The sequence below is a fragment of the Dromaius novaehollandiae genome, chromosome 11 (assembly GCF_036370855.1).
Source record: "Dromaius novaehollandiae isolate bDroNov1 chromosome 11, bDroNov1.hap1, whole genome shotgun sequence".
In the NCBI taxonomy this organism is placed as follows: domain Eukaryota; kingdom Metazoa; phylum Chordata; class Aves; order Casuariiformes; family Dromaiidae; genus Dromaius; species Dromaius novaehollandiae.
Window position 1 is genome coordinate 22,412,258 of NC_088108.1, and position 23,206 is coordinate 22,435,463.

At 49.1% G+C, this 23,206-nt stretch overlaps 1 protein-coding gene across 13 annotated transcripts in view; it reads left to right on the forward strand.

The window, feature by feature from the left end:
* Positions 1-23,206, forward strand: part of MBNL3 (muscleblind like splicing regulator 3) — a 105,994-nt gene that overhangs the window by 37,548 nt on the left and 45,240 nt on the right. The gene's annotated exons all lie outside the window — the stretch shown is intronic.

Below are 23,206 nucleotides of genomic sequence, written 5' to 3' on the forward strand. Positions count from 1 at the left end.
CTCCTTCTCTCGCGAGTCGCTCGGTGTGCGGGGACGCGAGATGTGCGGAGCGGTTGTTTGCTGGTCTGCTCCTGCAGGGAGGATGCCGCTGGTGTGGGATGCAGCCCTGCAAATCTAGGTTAGCTGGGAGTCTGCATTTCCTTTGTTCAGCTGCATTCAAAAACTGGAAGTCTTAGACAGTTTCTTATTTGGGGATCACAGTGGTAGTAGAAATAAGGGGTGGGGGGGGATGATACTTGGTCACAGTTCGGCTTTGGTTGAGTCCGACATGAAGTGCAATTGCATGAGGTGTTGGTCATCTTGGGGAGAGAGAAAGTAAAAGGATTTTATCCAGAGCATTTTCTGGTTGTAGCTCCGGTCTGATATGGCTGTCTTGAAATGGAGAATTCGTGTCGTGGGCAGTAAATGAAACTGAAATGACAAAGTAGAGAACTGAAACACAGTGCTTTAATTTGTGTCCGCAGCACGTTGGCTGTGCATTTGGTGCAGGGCTCTGAAATGTGCTTTTAATGAGCAGAAATAAAGGCAGCGTTTTGAGATAATGAATCAGCTTTATGTGTATTTCCTGGAGACAGTGTTGCAGATGCACCGTAACATCGTATTATATATGAGGAATAGCCAAAATATTTGGAGAGCAGTGCTCACAGGAAAATGGGTGTTGGGAAGAGGCATTCTGTAAGGGATATGAAAACGGGATGGCTCTGCTAGTCCTGCCCGAGTTAGAGCTAAGCCTTTCTGCTGGTGGTCGTCTTTGTGTAGCTGATTTTGCAGGAAGTAGATGGTTCTTTATTGCCTGTCACAGTCCGAGTTCAGGGGGTAACTTTCCAACTTCCCAAGTGACCAGATCTCGAGGCACGGGAGGGCTGAAGGATTTGGAGGAGGGGAAGGGAGCTGAGCATCTTTGGTTTGGTCACTTCTGCTGAGTTGTCTGGAAAGGAACCTACTTTTTTCTGGAAGAGGGGTTCCTCCAAGCTGTTTTTAAACAGGATGATAAAAAACCTGAGACAACACACATAACTGGTTGCTTTTGAGCAGCTAGTGATATGGTGTTTAATGTTTGTTAGAATAGTTAACCAGTTTGAGTTTGTAGAAGGAATCTGAAAAATCTTATAAGCTTAAAAGTTCTCCCTTGAATTGAAAAGCCTTAGGTTTATTTTTATCGGCACAGTGACTAAGAGCTGGTGGAAGTGTGTATGCACAGGTTCATATCAGGACTGGATCTGTTCTGCCATGCATTTACACATTTTACTACCGTTTGTGACTTCTTCATATTTTCACTTTTTTGTTCCCTTTTACCAGGAAGTTGAAGCTTCCTATTTGCATTCAGTTTTGCTCTTGTTAATCTGAGCATATGCAATGACTCCTTAGTTATACAGTGACTTTCAAATGTTCATTTACATTGCTGGCCTGCTGACAGTGAGAGACAAAAAATATTTTTATCAGAGGAAAAAAGAAGTCATGTTCTTTGTGCCCTTGAAACTTTTGAATTGTCGCCAGTGGCAGCGCAGATATTTTGAATGAAGAGATTAATATGTTTACGTTTTATAGCACTCCTTCCAGTTCACGAATGAATGCTGTAACACCATGTGGGATAGTGTGGTGTCTCCGAGGAACCCATTCAGAAAGCTGCAAACTGCAGGCACGTGGCCCCTGTGTAGCCCCCCAGCTTGGGTTGGCTCAGTTATTTAGGAGCAGTGAGTTGCACTGTAAGTAGCAGTAACTGGTGTTGGTTTGAGTGGAGCATCTGCAGCGTGCTCAGGCTCTGTGCTGGGCCTTTCTCTGTGGACCTCAGGCTGCAGCATGGGATGTGCAGGGCCAAGTGTATTGCCTAGCTCAAATCCCATCTGTTGGCAAGAGTACGCATTTCCTGCTGGTAGAGAGGGAGGGATGTTTTGGGGAGCACCATGTTGGGAAAGCAAAAACTACCAAAGGAGTTGGGGGTGATCTTCTGCAGCTCAGCATGTTTCCTATGTAACTGACCGTTCAATAATGTCTTCATTGCAGTTGCCTCTTGACCTGGTAGCAAATGCCCACTATGCGGTAAAGTGGCCTGAATTTGCATGGGAACAAGTTTTCTGGATTTTTCCAGGCTTTGGACAGCCTTAAGGAGGGCTGACAGCTCTGCCCTGCAGGAAGTACACCTGGAGAAAAGGTCAGGCACTGCAGAGCATATGGCCAGGGGATGATGGTGGGAGCTGTTCCTGCACCCCCTTGCTCAAATAAGAAGTAGGTGTCAAAGCCGTTCCTCAGATCCGTGGTTCTTCTGTGCATCTGGGCTTAGGATGGGCAGTTGGCAGGAATTTGGCCAAGCACATCCAGACCTAAAGCCCGTGGGTAGACCCAGCCAGCCCTATCCACTCTTGTGACTGGATTCAGTGGAGCTCATTTAACGGGGACTGCGTGAGTAGTGCAGGCCCTTGTGCACAGTGGTCCCAGCTGGGCTGCTGCCCCGTTTCCAGGGCAGTGCCAGCACATGGCTTCAGAATGGTTTCAGAGAGATCAGCCCCGCGGTTTTGGTCGTTCTTGCTGGACAGAGCCAGGGTTCTGCCACCTCTTGGGTCTGGGCTGCTGCCCCGTTTAAAGGTGCAGTTCCCAACACCTCCTCTTTCTTCTCCACCGGCCGGCAGTTGTAACGGCAGGTTAACAAGGGGTGTGTGTGTGTGTGTTGCGTGTATGCGTGCGTGCACCATACGGCTCCCAGTGGAGATAACCAGCCTGGTGACTAACCTCTTGAACAATAGTCTCTGTGTTCTTGGGCAGGAGCTGGGCTCCCAAGGCCCTGTTTGCCGTGGTATTGAGGGGCTCATGATCATAACACTGGCCTCTTACTGGCGACAGGAGATATGTTCTGAGCCATGACTGCCTCTCCAGTTTGAGTGCCTTGACTAGTCTCTGTTAGTGGCTGCGATGCATAAAAGACTGTCCTTGGCTTTTGCACGGCTGCCACCAGCCCATGGGATCAGTTGTCCAACTCTCCCCAGTGTCAGCACAGAATTTTGTGCTAAGGCCCTAACATAACAAGACCCCTCCATTAACACCGTTGCATTCCCAAACCTCCTGTTAAGAGGTTTTCATCCTCATCCCATGGACATCTTTGTGCTCTCAGTCGCTATTTCCCTCTGGCAGCTGTTGAACACTGACCCTCTCTTCTGCTGCGGAGGGCTTTATAACTGCTTAGTGCTCTTTTCATCTTTTCACGCCCCGCATTAGCAGAACATCTGTGTTTCTTTACTGGAGACAGGATATAGGATGCTTGCAGCTAATAAGTTTTCCCGTTGTCTTGCAGTCGCCCAGGGCTTTGTTTGGAGGTTGCTTATCTGCATCCATTGTGTAGCATTGTTGCTTGTTTTTTCTCACAGAACGCTTAAGCTCGAACAATATGTTCGAACAGGAACTTCTGATAACCCAGCATACAATGGTTTCGCCTCACTGATCAGGTCACAAACAGCATCTATACAGTTACTGCTTCTTATTTTCCAGTCTCTTTATAGCAGTTCTACTTCCCTTACAGTAGTAGTGAGGCTGCCTCAGTGTGTGGTGTTCAGATGTGAGCGTGTGCTCCCTGGGTGCCTGTAAAGAAAATACAGGACTCTAGATGGGGTACTGCGGAGGCTCCGTTGATGCAGGGGTGGGATTCACGGGTGGGGGCTCTGCAGGAGTGTTGTGTGGTTGTGAAATGCTTTGGTTGTAGGATATTGACTTGCAATTAGGCTGCAAGTGCAGGGCTGAATCTTGCTGCCCTGCAAGTGTGGTGCTTCAAAGGGGGAGTTTGCACGTTTGTGGGCAACAGAAGGAACCTTTCTCTAGCAGATTGATAGGAAACTTAAAAATAGTGCCTGTGAGAAGCTGTTCGCAGATTTGAATCAGATGCCAAGAGAAAACTCTCACTCTCTACTCACACTTTCTTCCTCATTAATTCAAATAATGCTGTTCTTAAAGAATAATCTGTGTGAATGGAAGGGCAAATCCCCCCTGCTTGGTGGAGGGCAGTGCGGCGGTCCCTGAGCCAGCTGCTGCCGTGCTGCCTCCAGGTCCCGGAGTGACCGCGGAGGCTGCTGGGCAGTGGCTCGTGCTCTGCAGTACCACCTGGACAAGTCCCAAAGGGCCTCTGAGTTGTTACTTAACTTTCTTCTCTGATCTGTGGCCTTCGGGAGCAGTGCCCTTCATATGCAGGGACATTAGTATAGACAAAACCCAGGGTACGGTTTTGAAATGACTCTGCTCCTCTTTTTGTGGAGGGGAACCTTGCCTTCCCTGCAAGCTGCTAGTTGATGAGGTGGTGTGAAGTCTGTTATGTTTTGCTGAGGAACGCTAGTTTAAGAAGCTATGAAACAGAAAATAAAATTTGTGAAAAGGAGAGAACTGTACTGTCATCACTGCTAACTGAGATGGCCCTTGTCTTTTTGCATCAGCTTTTCTCTGGCTTTGGCATGCACAGTCCTATACATAGCTGGTGCTTTTTGTAGAGGTCAGGACAGGGTTTGCTGGCTCATGGCAATTCTTCCTCAGGTTTGTTGTGGCCCTGCAGTGGGCTGCCTGCAAGTGCTCATCAAGTCCTTAACCTTCCTGTTCAGACTGTATCAGGCAGCAGCAGGATGAGCTTGTCTGAGTCTTAATTCCCTGTCCAGGAAATCATTAGTTTGTGTTCTTCAACTTCTGAAGATGTAAGGAAGCAAAAACATTCTCTGATCACTAGCAACGCAAACTGATAAGCAGTAAGCTGAGAGAAAGAACATTAGTAGATAGTGATGTATTACATAAAAACATGCAGGTAGTACAGGCCAGATGTTCAAAAAAGCTTTGATTTATACAGCTCACAGTTCACGTAGCTGCACTGTGGGTTCATGGTTAAAAACACTATTTAGAAGCCCAGTTTTGATTTGTCTTCTTGTTTGATTTGAGTGTAGATGTTTCCATATGCAAATCCAAGTTTTGAAGAGAGGTTTTAAAGACAGAAAATAGCATGGTGAAAGTCTCAGGGGTATGAATTTTGACTTTGGGAGGTCAAATTTAAAAAATGTGGTCATAAAGCTGCTACACATTTCAAAACATTCTCTTCTATGTAAAAACAGTGACTTGTGCCTATGTATACACATAAAATCGATAATGAAAAGCTGTTACAAAAAAAATAGAAGTATTCTTTTTACATTGCCCTTTTTCTAAAAGACATATTATCTGATGATTGTGCTCAGAAGTCCTGCAGCCACCTGAAACCAGCACCTGCAAAGCTCGCTGTGGTTGGGCAGTAAGTGCACCAGATGATCTTGAAACTGGCATACCTCATTCACTGTTCATCACAGCTTTCATGCTAGTTTACCTGTTTTATACTGGCTTCGGAACTATTTCTGACTGTTACTGATTTGCAGTGAAAATCTTTGTGGTTTTTTTTTTTTTAACAACTACAAATTGGGAATAACGAAAAACTCCCATTGAACTCAGCACATGGCTACATTCTTGGGGGGGGGGGGGGGGCACAAGACCATAGAGAGATATTTGGAGAGATCTTCTGTGTATCTCAGAGATGAACATCGTGGAGATGCAAGTAAGCCAGATAATGAATTATTTTTGAGTCAAGTAACCTTTATGAGAAACCTTTTCTTCCCAGCAGTAAAGGCACTGTTCCGTACCTGTGTAGCAACAGTATTTGATCGTTTGGAGTGTATTTCTTTTCTTCTCTTTTAGAGATGTGATTCAGTAAAATGTGTTAAAAATAAGTTTTATTTATAAGAACTGTTGCTATTGTATTGCTCTTAAAATAGAGCAATACTTTAAGGACAGTAAGAGGCTTCAAGTGAAAAAATTTTTGTTTAGGCCTGACCCCTTCTTGCGTACAGATTACAATAAGCTCTATTTCTTTTAGCAGCATAATTTAATCAGTGGATGTCTAGTGCATGTACTTCCTGCTGTCAGTGCCCAGAAGTTCCTAGGCATGGCTGTGGGAGTGAGATGACTGACAGACGCTCACCTAGGCAGTGTCTGTATCTGACAGTCCGTGACCTCCTTCTGTGTCTCCCCCAGAGCGAGGAGGGCAGATACTGTTTATTGGGGTCAGGCTAGTTGCTTCACGAGGGTGTACGAAAGGCACGGTGGGGTGCAACCCCCCTAGGCATGTTCAGCTTTGTGGAGAAAATGTATGTTGTTGCTTTAATCTGCTTAGCTGATCTTCCTGTGGGATAGAGGTCTGGGCAGAGCATATTTGATTTGTTTAGCATTATCCACGGGTTTCTTTGATGTGCCAGCAGTCTCGCTTCACTTGCTATGACTTTTTTGACAGCTGAAACTTGACAGATGAGCGCTGGCAAGTCTTGATATCATAGTTTAAAAGGCTGCTGCCCTTAGCTGTCCGCTTGCTTCAGTGCCATAGGTTACTGCCCCTGCAGCAGGGTTAGCAGGAGGACAGTGTGCCTATGCCTCGGATACAGTGTACAGAGTCCAGCATCTGAGCTGAAACCCCCGTGGTCCTGGCTTTGTGCTAAGGTGCTGGATTATGATCTACAGTAACTGGGAACAGGCCTGTGTTTCCTGGTGACTCTGCAGCAGGGACAGTAACAGAGAGCCATGGGCAGGAAGGTCTTACTCATTGCAGCTATATGCAAAGATGTAAGGCAGAGTCCCTGGTAGGAATTCCTTGTTTTTGCTTTAAAGCGAGCTGGTAGTTTTGAAGCATGCTATGGAGGGTGAAAGGGGTTTGACCTGTTGTTATCTCCAGTGGGTCTTTCTGCAGGTGAGCAATCTCAGCAGGGAATGCTTTATCTTGGGCTTTGTGCATTTTCAAGGACACATGGTTTGTTAAATGTGGTGTTGTCCAAGGCTAACATGGCAAGAAACACAAGATTTCCATAGGTTTTCTTGTGCATAGTCTGGTGGTTTTGGTGCTACTCTAGAGGAATGCTCCTATCTTAGTTCATTGCTAGAAGAGTGGGGGAAATACTGAGACTATTGTGCAGCACTGCTGGAAACTGAGTAGTGAGAGTCATCCCAAGGCAGAGGGCTTCATGAGAGTTCCTGGAGACATGGGCTGGAGGAGGCACGCTTAAATCTGCGTTTCCTTGAGTGATCTTGGTTGGAGTGGATCTGAGCATTGGCCTGCTGTGACCACTGGCTCTTGCAGAATCAGTTTGCAAGAGTCTGCCAGAGGGTTGATTTGTGTCCTTGGACCCTGCACCACCAGAAGGAGAGGTGTTGATGCTGGTGGCTCCCAGGTGGCAGGTCGCACTCTGTGGAAAGTCAGGGGCCAACCCTTCATCTGTCCAGCAGCTCTCCCAGTAGACTTTGAAGAGCTTGGGTTCTGATGGTCTAAACAACCTGGTATTATTTTATTTTCATTATATTTGTTCACTCAGACCCTTTCTTCCATTTTTCTCTCCAGTTTACATGGTATCTGGCTGCACTGGGGGGGATGATCTCCTGCATGGGGGTGGGCAGCAATGCTGTTGATGCACAGGCCTGTATGAATGTCTCCATGATGCTCTTCCTGGCCAGCTAATACAGACAGAGGGACAGTCACAGTCATCCAGATGGTTGTCATCAGTATGGAGATAGGTGTTACAAGCTTGAGAGGAAGCTTGCATGGGAGTTGTCTGTATGGAAAATGCAAGTCCTCCAAAATTATCAGTGTGATACTTCTCCTGGTAACTGCACTGGTTCCTCAGAAAATGAGTTAAATACTCATTTTCTGGTTGACTAGGCTTTGGTGACTCCCTCCTGAAGAATGTTGGTCCCTTGATTGCCATATTGGCCTATTCATCAGACCTTAGGCCATAATGCCTGTGGAAAGTAGATATTAGATGTCTTTGGGTATTTGCTTTCTCAGCAGTTAATGTGCTTTACAGTGGACACTTGTCAAGTCTAAGTATCTGTGTTGCTTTCTGCATCTAAAGCTGTAGGACTGTTTTACAGGCTTGGTCAACATGAACATATTCATCAGCTAACATCAGTAATAGTGAAAGTCACTTCTGAAAGCCTTTTACCCTGTCTGCCATGTTTCCCTGTAGAGAGGCGCGTCTCTTCCCTTCATCCTCTTTCAGCTTTAGATCTCTTGCAGTGTCCCACATCGACTACTCTGGGAGCATGAGGCAACTTGGCTTCTCCCTGTCCACTGTGTGGCATTGCTAGGAGCCAGGCCTAGGCCTGAAGGTTTCCAAGGCAAAGGCTTCCTCTTCTCTGGGTGGCTGTGGCCTGACAAGTGTCAAAGCATTCAGGCCGTTTGTGGGAGGGATCCTGGTGAGTCTTTGGAGCCTGCCTTGCTGCATGGTGAAGTCATCAGGACTCTCCTTTCACTGTACCATGGATACCTGTAAGTGAGGTGTCTTGGCAGCACTCCTTGGTTGTATGAGATATGGGTCAACCCTGCTGGTGTTAGGTTAGGGTTTAACTGCTCTGGGAGATGCCGAATGATTCTTCTGGCCGTTGCAGTGTACAGTCATGGGGTAAAACCAGATCCACTCTTGTTTCTGTGGAAATGTTCTCTCAAGATCTTTGTTTATTGTCATGCAGAGTCCTGTCTACTCCCCAGACCTCCGGACCCTACTAACTCCCAAGGGCTTGCCCGCACAGGTGCCATCACCTGGATGTCTTGAGGGCTCCAGCCTAGTTTGTGGTGTCCTTGGGTCAGGTTGAGAATAGCTGGTGAGAGGTGTGAGGGCAGATGTGCACTTTGGGGCCAGTCTTCCTGAGGCAGTCATGGTGCAAGTGGGAAACACAGGTTCTCTTTGCCTGGGACCAGCTTTGACCAGATGGAGCTGTGCAGCTATGTTAGGCATTTCCCTCTTGCCTGGTGTGTATTTCCAGTGGGCACAATAATGCCACTGTTGTCCTGCTTTTTTTCTTCCTTCCTCTCTCTGTCTTTTTCCTGCAGCTACCTAAATCAATTACAGCTTTTCCTTGGGAGAGGCCTCAGACTTGTTTGTATTTTCCCTTGAACATGTTGGAAAGCAGAACAGTGGCCACAAACTTGTCCTGAGACCACATGTCTGAGGCCAGCCTCCAAGGGGAGACGGGCCAGGCGAATTCAGCAGTGGGGTTTTCCACAGGCTGCCGTGCCAACTTCTCTCTTCATCAGCAATCCCTGGCAATGCAGGGCCTCTACTCTTGTCTGCAGTTAGAGTTGCCCAGGTCTTGTCCCTGTGGCATGAGCAAACCACCATCCCAAAAGGGAAAAGCCAGCAGCATTTATATTATTAACGTCAGCCAAGAGTAACCTTGGTTTTCTGGTTGGGAAGATGGTGGTGAAGTGCTGACTGCTGCTCACATTTGCCTAAAAAAGCAGGAGAGAAATTCTTTTGGGATGTGACTCTAAACCCTTCTGAGTTACTGCATCTGCTGAAGTAGATACATTTTGAAACCTTTTATGGGCATATTGCAATGGTGCAGGGCCATGGCATGCCATCTCCAGCTCCTGAGGCTGACTTTCTTTTTTTAAGAGCAAAGCTCTCTGGACTGAGGCTCCACTTCTGCGAAATATGTAAGGCCTCATTTTGGGCACATTAGAATTACTGTGGAAAGCAAAGACCTCCCTGTGCTGAAGCGAGTTGTTGACTCAGGTTTTCAGATAGGGAAATGGTCCTCTCTGCCATTCCCTCCGAGAGGGATAACTGCCTCCCGTTTCCTCTGTCACCTTTGGCTTTCCAGCTCGGGAGAGCGGCTTTCCCTGCGCGTGCTCAGCGTGTGCGCCTGGAGCTCGCAGTCCTGCTGAGCCTGCTTGGGTGTGCAAACGCAAGTGCTGTGTCTGTGAGTCGTTGTGCAACTACAACGCTCTGCTCTGAGCCCTGGGGTTCCCTCTGCACTGCATGGAGGGAGATGGGGCCCTGAAACCCAGCTAGCAAGGAGCGGCAGCTCTTAGGTCGAGTCTTGTGAGCATGTGAGTCAGTGCCGAGTGTTAGCCAAGGGAGTGCTGAGGGGTGTGGGTTTGAACAGTGAGCTCTGGCAGCTCAGCGTGAGCCATGCTGCAAGCTGTGGCATTGCCAGAACCACTTAGGGAGGAAGTTCAAGCTTTAGTGCTGCCAGCCCTAATCTATAGCAGTAGCTCTCGCTGTGGGATTCAGATGGATGCTCTGAACTTATTAGCTACTGTCCCCAGAGGGTGTTTGGGCAAAGAGGGTCCGTGCGCACTTGGGCACAATGTCCCATCTCGCTGCTTTTCCAGCACAGCCGCCTAGCACATTCTCTCGCTCGTGACTGCATTCGCCCGGTGAAGCTGGCTGGGGGAAAGGCAGCGGAAGATTGCTTTGCGGAGCGTGACTGCGCATGGGGAGCTGGTGGATTTCTTCAGCAGCCTGGTATCACTTTGATGTAATCCCTCTGCTGACAATAGCATTCTGCCGCTTGGTTCACCCATCTGAAAGAGGGTGCAGTAATGGGTATTTATGTAATTGAGCTGTTTGGAAGCTTTAAAACAAATATAAACAAGATATGCCAGATTTTCTGGAGAGCCCATTATCTGACATCTCCCACAGAGCACGCACTTAAGTGGATAGATTTCCAAGGGAGGAGCCGAGCTCTTTTGAAAATCTGCCCCTATAGATATCATTATGCTGGTATTAAAATAAATGCTTTGAGGTACATGGATGAATGTTGCCCTATACAGGCAAATTTTTACTTAGGACTTACGAATGTTGCTTTATTGCTTTTCATAAAACAGCAGAGAACCGGGCACTGACCGCCTTCTTTAGCTCCTGTAGTCTCTCATGCCATGTCGAATGATGGCCTTTTGATTAGAGAAAAGGCCAAGGATTCAGGGCCTTGCTGTGACGCAGGCTGCTTTATTAGGGTTGCTGTGCCAGTCTCTCTGCGCCTAATTGCGCTTTTTGACCTCTCAGAAGCAGTGCAAAGAGAAAAACGTTTTAGAGTGGAGCTCAGCTATGCAGTAACAAGACTCTGGGTGTTTTAAGCAGATGTCCCATTTGAGTGAGCATTTCAAAACCTGGCTCCTTCTAAATAAATAGCTATCAAACGTAGTTCTCCAGTCTTAGCTGTCTGTTATGAAAGCCTGCTCTCCTGCAATGGAAGTGAAAGTATTCAGCTTAACTAGGGGTAGTATGCGTTGGATACTAACGAAATCTTTCTATTAGCCACACGATGGAAGTGCCTGGCACAAAAGGAGCACCGATTCCTGCTCTCAGAAAGCTTGGCACTTTGGTTCTTCGACATCTCAGTCTCTGCACATCAGTTTAGTTCTGGGCCTTGAGTCTGGCTTCCTTTGACTTGGTTACTCGGTGTCACCGCCAGCAGCAGGGTCGGGGGCTGCGATTCGAGGCCAGTGGGTTTTAACTTTCGACTTGGCATTTTCATGTCTTTCCTCTGAAGCCAGCACTTTGGCGTGGCCCTGTGCCGTTCTCCGTTGCGTGTTTGAGCTGGAAACTTGGGAGCTAGAGGTGCCTTTCTGCAGCGTCTCATTTAAAACTGAGGAAGGTGCATGTTCTCGAGGGGGAAGATTGGCTTGCTGGGAAATGAGTGTACTCAAACCAAGCACGTTTGCTATTCTAAAAGTTTGTAGTGAAATGTTACAGCAGATGGCCCGCTTACAATGCAGGATATTATTAGAGCCATGATCAGTACTAATAAGGTCATTGACAGTAGAGGAGGAGGTCGGTGTCTGACCTTGTTTGAGAGGTGGCAGCCTGCGCTCCGGGGGGGAAGTCTCTCTCCGACAGCGGTGCAGTGTGAATGTTTAAAACAAGCTATCTTTGCATGCCTCAGTGCGGCTGTGCTGTAGAGTGAAATGCCACCCTAGCCCATCTGCTGTGGGGATGCTGGGCCTGGGCCTCAGTGCCCTGATCCCTAGCTGAGGTAAGTGCCGAGAGCACTGTTCAAAAGATGAATTCTGCATAAAATAATGGCCCCAAGAAAGGAAACTCAGGACTGGTTTAAGTCAGTCCTGCAGAATGGGTCCCATTTGAAAACACATTACATAGTCTTCTGACGACGGAGTGGTGTGTGCTGAGTTTTGTCATGCCTCTGCATCCCCTCTGGGTCTCTGGGTGTGGAGCAAGTCCCTGTTAACCAGGCGCAGCTTCCCTGTGTTAGCGAGTGCAGCTCCCCGGAGGGACGTTAGCACGGGAGCGGGCTGCCTCCCCCTTCCACAGCACGGGGAGGGTGAAAATAGCTCAGGTTTAGAAATATTAATGCTTGAGCCTCCTGGAGAGCTCCTGGACCCGCTCAGATCCAGACCGGAGAGCTTCACCAGCCATTAGGGGTTAGCAAAGCCTGGCTGCCACTGGGATGGTTGGAGTTGGCTGGAGAGGGAGCAGGACAGGGCTGATGTGTCATGGCTGGGCAGTAGGATTTGGGGAAAAGACAGCTGTGGCTTTCCCAGCTCCTCGGTGAGGCAATATCTTTCGAATGGATCAACTTAAGAGGCAGGCTTATTTGAACACATTCTGCATTAACACAGCATTTACTTCTAGCTGCCTTTTCTACACAGGTATCAAAATACTACAGCAAGGAGCATTGGGTCAAGCTTCAGTTCTGTTAGTGGTGCCCATGTCTCTGCCCAGCCTTCCTGTACCCAGCATGCCTATACCAGGCTCCAGAGAGGGTTTAAGCCATTAACCCCAACAGTGCTGCTTAACTCAATTTGTCTCCTTGCTTCTTTTCTGAATAAGCTGCTAGCTGCTCCTGGGTGCTGGGGCCAGACCTAGGTGCTTATTGAGGGAGAACAGCTCTTCCCCCCCGTCCTGTGGCTCCCCTGCATGGAGGGGCAGCAGTGAAAGTACGGGGAGTATCTGGCTGTTTTAGCTGGGGAAAGGAGGTGCCCAAGGGCAGCACAGACGCAGCGAGTCGTGGACAGCCTGCCCAAGAGCGCAGCCATTATTAAATGGTGGTTCCCTAAGTCTGTATTATCTGCAGGGGCACGGCTGGTGCTGGGAACAATCACACGGAGATTAGGCCCTTAAAGAGCCCCTGCCACAACTGAGCAAAGTTTGGAAACAAAACCTCAGCGTGTAATCCCAACGGCGCTGGCTGATCATGCTGACCAGCGTTTCTTCCTTTTGCTGTCGGTTACTGGCAGATCAGAGCGAAGTGGAAGCTTGCTTTCTGACCGAGTTCCCCTTCCTCCTGCCTGGTCCAGCTGTGCAGCGTCATGCTCCGTGCGATGCCCGGGCTCTGCTCCTGGGGTCCCTGCCCTGCAGCGCGGCGGAAAGCAAGTGCTGCCAGAATTTGGCAGGAGGAAGCCAGAGCCTTGCTGGGCTGGGCGTTTCGACCTGCGCTGTGGCACTCGAGTAGCCAGGGAAGCAGGGACCTGAGAGCAAGAAATGCATGCGAGAGTCTTGAAGGAGGGCTTGAAAGGTCGTCCTCTAGCCAGATAGGGCAGAGGTGGTGGTGTTTGAGGTCAGCTGTAGGAAATAAAGTGCTTTTCTCCCTGGAAGGGAATCTTGTTTCGTACAACAGTGGATTTCCAAGACAATCGTCTTTGTTTGGAAACGAGCAACATCTCATCCAAACTCTGTAGGGGAGGTGTTAAAAATGCACCTGGCAGTTTCTGCAGGATCCCTCCTGAGTCTTGCTCCAGTATCCCAAGACTTGTGCAGCCTTGTTCCAAATGCCGCTTCTCCTTTCTGCTCTGTTTCCTCCTCCCCTCTGGGCTTATTTGTCCCCAAGCCCTCCCGCAGCTCTGCTGCGTGCGTCCCTGCCTGTCGCTAGGTGTGGTGTCTGCAGAGCTGGGAGCAAGGCAGCCGGGGGAGCCTGCTGCTCTGCCTCTCCCGCTGCCTGTTACCTCTGTGGTCACTTTGATTTCTCAGTGTACCTGGTACAAGTTGCAGATAAAGAGGTAATCATTGTGATTACCTCCCCAGAGACTCTGGCTCCCCGCTGTGTAGGTCTTGCTGCCTGCAAAGCCTCCTTGGCGTGGGGTGTAGCAGCCTGAGCAAGGCAGGCAGGCGACGTGAGCCTGAGGGGCTGCCAGGGCTGATCAGAGTAGGCCGGGGAGGTCTGCGGGCTTCGGGGAGCCGAGCGAGCAGGAAGGAAGGGGGCAGCTGCCAGGAGGAGAGGAGCGGCTCCCAGGGCTGCCAGCCGGCTCTTGCAGAACAGGGCAGGCTGGGCACGTGGCGAGGGCCCCGTGCGATCCAGCCGTGTCAGCGTTACCAGCATCTGCCGGCTCGCCGCCTCCCGCAGCGGGGGGCCGATTACCCCGCGCCGCACCACGCTGCTGCCCGGCCGGCTCCTTGCTACCGTTCATCACTGGAGCCCGCTCCCGCTGCTCGTGAGCCACAGTTTGGAGAGTTTAGGGAAGTCCCTCGGGGGCTAAACAAGGCAAATGAGCAGCACCGCTTTTAGGTAGTGGTGCAGAGGTGGGAAGCGTGGCCTGTCTGCTTTGAGGATGCAGGAGCTGGAGGGCAGCACAGCTGCAGCTCTTCAGTTACAGCAATGCAGCAAGGAGAGGCTTGCTCGGAGTGGCTTCCTAGAGGGGCTCACTTCTAAATAAACTGTCTGTCAGAGCTAGGAAGTCTTTGAGGGTGAAGAGGAGTGTAGAAGTAATCCCCTGCAGAGCCTGTATGTGCAGCTTGCAGGCTGAACTCAGTTGCCCCTGAGTGCATGACACGCAGCAAAGTCAGTTCTACTGCAGCTGCAAATCTCGTTGTGGTTATAACCGTATTGCTTTCCTCCACACCCTCACATGGCTTCAGGGTTGCAGAAGATCAGTGATTTGGAGAAGGTGATAACTTATAAAGAACCAGTAGTGCGTGGTTCCTTGTTGAAACTTCCGACAATGTCAGGAAGCGCGGTAGAGGAGGAGACTCTTCCCGTGGCGGACTGGTGGTGTGACTGACACTTCTCCCAGCCACGTGTTTTCTTTTCCACCAAGTCTTGTGTATTTAGACTGTAAACTCTTCAGGCTGGGGCCATCCTGTTCTGTGTTTGGGTAGTACTTGGGAGCAGGACCCTGAGCTATAACATCAATGAATACTTGTATTCACGGAGCTAAAAATTCCCTGCTGTGGCTTTGTGCGATATAGTACCATTTGAATTGAGAAGGTTTTGTTGTTGCTTTGTGTTTTTTGTTTGTGTTTTTTGAAGAGTCCTTGGTAATATAAGATCTTTGGAAGTATTTACTCAGAATGGAGCTCACATTAGCTAGGACTGAAACACCACCAAAAGTCACTTTTGTCATCTTGATGGGGTGAATTGTAGGAGAAGGGTCTTAAGCATCCTTTCAGAGTGCACCTGTCAGGAGTAGCCCAGGCAGAGGAAAAGCCTTAGCAATTCTTTTAATACTTCTCTCTTTGTATGAGTGATACTGTGCAACCTCTTGTACAAAGGATTTCCACCAGGGCCTGTCAGAAGTTCATCTATCAGTTTAAGCAGGCGCGCGTGTGCTTTACAGCCTGGTATGCGCTGATGTACGCACCGGCCCTGCTGCATTCCAGACTCGCTAATGACACCGGAGCTTCTCTGCAGCTCCTCCGCTCATGTGTCTGGAGAGGCTGCAGATGTCCTCAGGAAAGGTCACCCTGTTTGGCAGAGAAACCTCTCCTAGCCAGCTCTGGTAGGGGCCCATCTTGCCAAAACGCAGAAGAACCCTTGCATCACAGCTGACTCTCATCCTGGCTGTACCTGATCAGGGCAGTGAAGGGTCCTTTTTCTTGCTGCCATTTTAGGAAAGGGTTCTGCTGTGTCTGAAAGTCTAAAGGTAGCTCTTGTTGGTGGCAGAAACAGAATACACGAGGTCAGGTGTCTCCCAGCATGTCTAAGGAAGTCATATTGTCAAGATAGCTTTTAAAGGCTGCTTTTTGTTAGAAGGTAAATCCTTGCATTCCTTCTCGTCTGCAAAAGGTTGAGCATCAGCCAGCCTGTATTGCAGTGGTGACTGGGACGAGGATAAGCAGCTCAGAGTAAGCATTGAGGACAGGAGTTTAGGGAGCGGAGCAATAATGTGGAAAGGGAGGAAAAAAAAGAAAGCCACAGTAATTGGATCGGTTTGCTTTTTGTGACTGAAACCTGAATAAGCAAGTGTGTCCACATGGATGTGTTTGAGTTATTTCCACCTCCCCCAGCTTTTCCCTTATGCTCTCAAACCTAAATATGTGACTCTGGCAGTTATTGAAAACAAACCACAAAAAAAAGAAAACCCAAGCAAATGAAACCCCTGATTAGTTCCAGTCCTGCTGCTCTGGCCGCACACACGCATGCGTGCGCACAAACACCCCACGTTCCCTCTTAGCTGTTCTGTCACTGCACTCGGAGCAGAATTTAGGTCAGGATTTCTGGCAGGGCAGAAGCTGCATCTTGCAGGACAGGGCAGATGCCTCCACAAAATAAAGTTGTACAAACTCGCTTTTTGGTGCCTGTCCTACCACTCTTGGAGAGGGAACAGATCTAATGAGTGGGTATGTGGAATTCACCTTTTGGCTTCTGAAATCATGGTTTCTACAAAATGCACGATCGGTTAATCCTCATTCTTGGCACTGCACGGAGAAAGCAGAACGTTGCTACTAGATTTGGGGACTTTGGACTTCACCACAGCTACTCCATGTTGACCTACAGACCCAGAGCGTGAAGTGCACGTTGAGTAGACAGCATCCTCCAACAGGCTGCCTGCAGCCTCCCTTGGTGGCTGCTGTGCTGGGAACGGTTTCTTGCTTAGCTGCGCTCAGTTCAGCGCAATAGCACAGGTTTGCTTTGGCTGAGCAAGGTAGGAGCGTGGGTCTGCACAGACCCTCGAAATGCTCCGGTTAACACCTTGAGGGGAACTAGGGGGCTGCGAGGAATTTTGTAATTAGGACAGATTGTTAGAAATCTTACTCTGGCTGAGGCTGTTTTAGTAAATCCATCGTAAATCAACAGGGCTTGAAACGTTGGCGCAGAACTTGGTATGCTGTCCCCTAGGACTGGCTGCCTGTGTGATACTTGTGACTAGTACATGTGATCTACAGCTAAAAATGTCCCATGCTCTGCAGTTGTAGCCCAGAAAGTGTGTTATTGGCCAAATTCTGACTTTGCACTTAGAGATGGCATTGCGTTATCTCTAACATTGTGAGCCCATCACTTACACCCCCATGGGAAACCTCGGGCCCTAGAAGGCCTGCCTGTGCAAGCAGCCGAGGTGTGGTGGCGAGGCCTCTTCCCGGGGAGCACGGAGGCTTTTGCTCACTGGCCTGCTCTTTCTCCCACTGATTTAGCTGAGCAGGATCAAGGCCTTCAGCTGGACAGCGGGAGTCCACAGGCCTTGCAGGATCAGGCTTTGGCAGTGAAGGAGTGTGTGAATGTGTGTCCAGCTGATAAGTCGAGTTTAGAGGGAGTTTTTGCTGCAGCCTTTGTACTCTTCTGGTCCTGTGTAATGTGCCATGGATGCTGCAGCCTGTACTGTTCCACAGGCTCAGTGCTCACAAATATTTACACTGCCTTAACCCTCTTTTCCCTTGCGATTGTAACAAAGATTGGATGTTCATCTGCTCTCTAGTGCCAGGTACTTATCAAAGAGCACATCTGAGGGTGTTTTCTTAAAAGAAAAATCCCCTCTGTGACTTAAATGTGCATATGTTACTGGCTGTAGCAAAGTATGAAGAATATAATAAAATCAGCCTTTTTTTTGTGTGTCCCTGTTCTTTCTAAGCCTTGCTGCCCCTTAGTCGGAGGGCTGTGTTTTGGTGTGACTTGGCCGGGATGCCCCCTTTGGAAGGTCGGGCCTACATGAGATGTGTGCGCGCTCCTTGCCAATGATGCTCAGCAGCCTGGAAGGGCTCTCAAAGGTGCTTTTCCGTGTCAGGGTCTGCAGCTTCAGCCCTCTGACCAGCAGCGAGTTTGCTGGTGATACCGTGGGCATGAAACCTGAGGCTTGAAATGCTTTTTTGCAGCAGTTCCTGAAGGCCTGTGTACGGTCGGGTGTGCAAGGTGATGAATGGGCTGTAGCTGTAGGCACCAGTCAAACCCATGAGCTCATCAGGCGTCCCATGAACCATGAGGGCAGAGCACGAGGCCCCGTGGTGACAGCTGACCACAGCCTTGTGGGCCAGCAAGGCCTGGGGTCCTCGCTCCGAGGTTAGCGAGAGCGCGTAGAGTGGTGGCACGCAGCCAGCCCTTCTCCTGGCTCATCCAGCTTCTCCGCAGAGGGGAAGCATGTGCTGCCGGCCTTGGAGCCCAACCATGGTGGGTTATGGCCCTTCAGCTGTGCTTAGAAGGGGGATCTCTGGGCTGGCATGTTCACTCCTGTCCCTTGCTGCCCGCGCGGCTGCTCACGGGCTGCTGGCTGTCAGCTGTCCAGGTGCACCGGTGCTTGCAGACTTGCTGGGCACATGGGTTCCCGAGCATGGGCATACCCAGTTACGCTAAAGCCTTTCTCAGCAGTTTCCGCGCTTGCTGAGGGCATTTCCCAGGCTGGTTCCTTGGCTAGAAGGAGTTAGTCTCGCCTTCCCCCAGCGCTTGTCTGGAAAGGCCCCACATCAGCAGCGCGCCAGCCGGCCTGGCGCGTGTGGCCGAAGCAGGAGCATGGGGCTACGGCTTGGTCCTTTGTAAAGCAACGGCACTGCTGGGAAGTGCGGGACCTCAGGGCTCTGCCAAACGTCCCGCAGCAGATCTTGCGGTGGTAACCGAGGGCATTACCCTCTGCTGTGTGTGCCCGCTCCCCGGGAGCCCTGGCAGGGTCGTCGGAGTGTGCTTCCCAGAGCCTTGCGGGGGTCTTCCCCCCTCGGGGGCAGCGGGAGGCTGCTGCCTTGCCCCGCGGCAGCCCCTCCATGGCTGAGCCTGGGGAATGTCCTGCAGTTATTTTTTCAGATTGAAAACTCTGCCTGTGAATTGTCAGCCCAGATGGGATTAATTTTTTATTTTTTTCATTATTTTTTGAAAACTAGGAATCTGTTTATGCCCATTAAGCTGTTGCTTTGAGTGAAGCAATAACACAAACAAAAATTGGACTAGTTCTCGGATGCTAAGTTGCTATTTTTTTGCCAAGTTTTAAAAAAAAACCTCACAAATCTTTCCAATTTGCAGTTTCATTTTGCTCTCCAAAATACATGGAGAATGAGGTTTTTCTGAGCATCACTTTGCCCTCCATGGACTTGGACTGGGCACTTGGTTCTCAAGGCTCTGCACTTTCCTGTTTGCCTTTTCCTTTGTGTAAACTTGAGGAGTGAGGCAGCCAGAGGGTGGTCACATGTCCAATATTTGTATTCATGAACATAGTGCTTTAACATTTATTCTCCTGGGCTTTGATGTACTTTGCTTGGTTCTGTCTACGTGTGGTTTGCCTGCTTAAATTGTAATATTCAACAGACACTGTAGGTAGAGGAAGGTCAGAAGCATCAACTTTCTGTATGACCTTGACAGATTCAATCAGCCAGTGAAAGTTGTAGAATTGGATTATGGGATTTGCAATGAAAAAGTGGTTTAAGGGACAAGAGAAACTATACTTGGCATTTTCAAAAGCTGGCCTGGTTTAATAGCAACCTGGAGGGACAGAACTGAAGGAGACACAAAAGGTGGATGAAAGATATTACGGTTTTTGTGTGCAATATTTGTGCAATATTGTTGCAGAGACTGGCATAGTTTTTATAATTTATTACAGCAAGAAAGCCAATAAAATGCTAGAGTTTCTATCTTCCAGGTAAAATTTCTTTAGCTACAAATAGCCCCATACTGAAACACTTACCCGCAGGAATATTAACATCGCAGGGCGTCGTGTCCTACTCTAAATACGTTAAGCTATTCTAGGGCTGAACATATTTCTAAACTTGCTGTCTTTACTGGGTGCTAAATGCATTCTTTCCTAATGATAATTGATCAGCTGGAACAGTTCTGTGGCTTGGGACGTCTGTAGAGACTCATCCTGTTTGGAGAAAACCTGTATTTGATACTGTATTAAAGAAATGTATTTTACTGTGCTTTTAACATTCCTGAGCTTCAGAGTGTAGTGGAATAATACTTTGCAGACAGTAAAAATGGTCAGTGCAGAATTCCAGATTGATGATACTTCTGTGCATATGTTTTAACCTCATTCAAATATGCACTTTTAATAGATCGGCGCAGTCCACAAAACGTAGCCTAATCAAAATGTGTTGGTGGGTTTAAAGGAAAGAAAAAGCTCGACAAACCCTTTGTTCCCCTCCTTTTTGGAATGAGAGTGCTGTTCACTGCGAGTAGTAATCTCTCAGATAAACAAAGTATTTTTCTGCTCTTTGGCTCTACAGTTCATAAATATGCTTTGACAGTGCTGTACTTTTTTTTAATACATACTTCTTGGACCTGGTGAAACACTGCCCATTGCTTAGAGCAAGCCAAAATGTTCCACAAACCAAATAGGTTAAAATCAATACATGGTTTTTCATTGAGTATAACGGAGCATACCACTGGTCTGAATGAAGAGAGCTTGGCAGGAGAACAGAGCTGGAAAGAGTTGTCAAGATGCAAAAATATAATAAAGGAGCTACAGGGCTTTTCCCCGACGAAATCGCTGCTCTGAATTTGTAAGAACCTTTGAGGATAACAAACAGCTCGGAATAAAACTTCTGCGTGAAAGCGGGAGGACAGCCACGGCCTCTTTGTGCTGTCCTGGGGAAATTCAGCAGAACATTGCTGCGTTCAGCAATGTGCAAAAGTAAACTTCGCTCCCGGCAGCGCTCTGCTTGCCTCATTGCCAGGTGAACGAGGAGCTGGGAGGTCAGTTTGGTGCCTGTCGCTGCTTCGAGTCTGCGCCAGGGCTGGAATACAGTAAATGGATGTCGCCCCTGTTCCTAGAAAATGTTTGCCAGGGTGATGTTACTTGTTTAAATACTTGAACTCGGTGCTAACAAACCGTCCTTTCTTTACTGTTCTGTATTTGCCTGCAGAGTGTAGCGCTGGGAAGCTTTTGGTAATAGCGTGGAGTAACTCACTAGTTACGGTTGTACCAAAAAGGGAGAGGAGATGATATAGAAATGCTGCTGTGTTTGCTTTCTGTTTCTCTTCTGCCCTCATTTGAACTTGGTAACAAAAACAAGCTTGACAAACGTTTTGAGGCTGACAGCTTTGTAAAAGAGTCCTAGATAAGCATGTCTGCATCCCAGCAGAGTGCATCTGATCTTGCGAAGCCATGCGAGCGCTTTACAGCTGCACACGCTGTTTGAAAGGGCTGACGTTTGCAGTAGGACTCGTCTGCGCCGTGTATTTGCTTGTTTCAGGCAGTCTGCATCTGATGGCTGCCTCTTTACCTTGCTGCAGGCCCTGCGAAGCAATGTTACATGCTCTATTAGAGGGGAAAAAAAAATACTGGTGATATTGTTTAGTAGTTAAAAGGCTTCTTCCACGTGTGTGGTTTTCTGGAGGATTTTTTCATAGATTTGTACTGGGTAGGAAAGCAAAAATGCTGTTTATACGGCTTTTTTGTGTACACATGTTCCTGAGCTGAAAGTTTGAGGTCTCCCAACTGGGGTGGGGAGGCAAAGGGGGAAAGTACTGACTTTGCTTAGGCCAGGACCCCATCCTGGGTAAGCAGCATGGCAGTTGGAGGCTGAGATGTGGCGCTCACTGCGTGCCCTGCTTTTCTGTCTTAAACGCAGAGCTGGCGTCGGGGGCTTCCGCACAGCGCACTCCCCAAGCCGGCGGCACGCAGGGGCACGTCTCCATGCCCGCTCTGTCTGCAGCAGAGGCTGGCTTTCGCAGACAAAGGCCCGAACGGCACCGAGGTGGCGATGCTGCGGGTCTCCAGCAGCGTCAGTTCAGCAGTCCTCTCGGCTGCCTGTTGGCAGCTTTTGTCTGGACTCGGATGCGTTTGCAAAAATGATGCTGACGTTTTTTCTCCCCCCTGTCCTTCCTCCCGTCTCCCTGCGAAGCACAAATATCTCAGCTGAGCAGTCACAAGGGTGAGACGGGGAGGCTGAAGAATGGCCCCAATGTGCTGGAGCCAGGGATTTTTGTCTCTACTTTCCATTCCTTCTGCATTTTTCTAACTTGCTGGACGTGGTGAAAGGCCTCAGCGGAGTGAAGTGATTGTGTTTGCCTGACCCGCTTTTCTGCGGCTGGAGAAGAACAGATTTTTTTTCTCCCTAAACCCCTACAGTTCCTTGTGTATCTCTTGGTGGGGCTCCCCGAGCTCTGCCCCACAGCTGCAGGGCGAGGAGAGCGGGGCAGGCTGGGGCCAGGCAACAGCTTCATTTCAGCAGGGCGAGCGCAATGTGCCGCCTCGGCTCCCTTTGCCGGCGCGCTCTGCGCTTGCACGTGCCACCGGCTTGGCTTGGAGCTTTCAGTTCAAAGGGACCCGGGTGTCAGGTGTCACCTACTCTTATTTGAATCCATGCAAAACATCAGGCTTCACTCATTTTGGTCAAAACCAAATCTAGGCTGGCTCGGAAAGGGCTCGACCTGACATCCATTGAGGCCCATGGAAATTCATTCCCTGTCTCTGAGCCCTTTCTGACGAGTGGGAGCTGCCAGGGTAGTGCTGGGAGCTCGTGATGGATACTCAGCTTTTTTCCACCGAAGCTGCGTGGATGCATGAAGGAACTCAGAAGTTCCTGCTCCTCTATGGGAAGTGCCGCTTCGAGTAGTGTGTCGGAAATGACGGCGTGTTTCTCTTCCTGCAGGGAAGCGAGGCTGGGGGTAGGGCACGAGGCGGGCCTCAGGGTTGTCCTCTGGGCCCTGCAGAGCCGTGGCCCCTTGATCTGAGCAGCCGTGCGTTGACAAGCTGCCCTTGCAGCTAACTGCCTCGCTCGAGACCAAAGCCGCAGCTTGGTAAGACGCTCTGGCACAGGCCCTGAGCTGGATTACTTTTGTCCCTGAAGTGAGGCCAAAGTCAGTGAATTACTTGGTGATGTATGTTATCTGCTTTCTTGTCTTTAGCACTCTTCTGAGCCATACAAGAGCAGGAATTTGAGAAGTGTTTGGCTTTGGTCTGCTTATTCCCCAAGAAATTTGTGGAGGTTTGCCTAGCTACTGGGGGGGGAGGGTTAGCCCAAAATACTGCCTGGGGTGTTTTTAACGGACTACTAATCTGTCTGCACGTCCTCATGGAGATGGTTCTTTGGATCCAAGAGGTGGGAAGTTCAAAGAAGTTAGGCAGAGCTCCTCTGATGGCCACTGCAAAACTCTGGTTATGGTTTCTGTGGGCTGCTTGAATCACATTCTCAGCAAATTATATATTTATGAACAGTGCTTGTTCCTAGCTAGGAGATATGTCTCACGGGGTCCATATGATCCTTACCTGGAAGTTACTAGATTAACCTTAATTCTAGCATTTTTATCCATATCCTTTGAAACTTCTGTGCCCTAGGAAATCCGCATTGCTTCCCCTCTCTCCAGT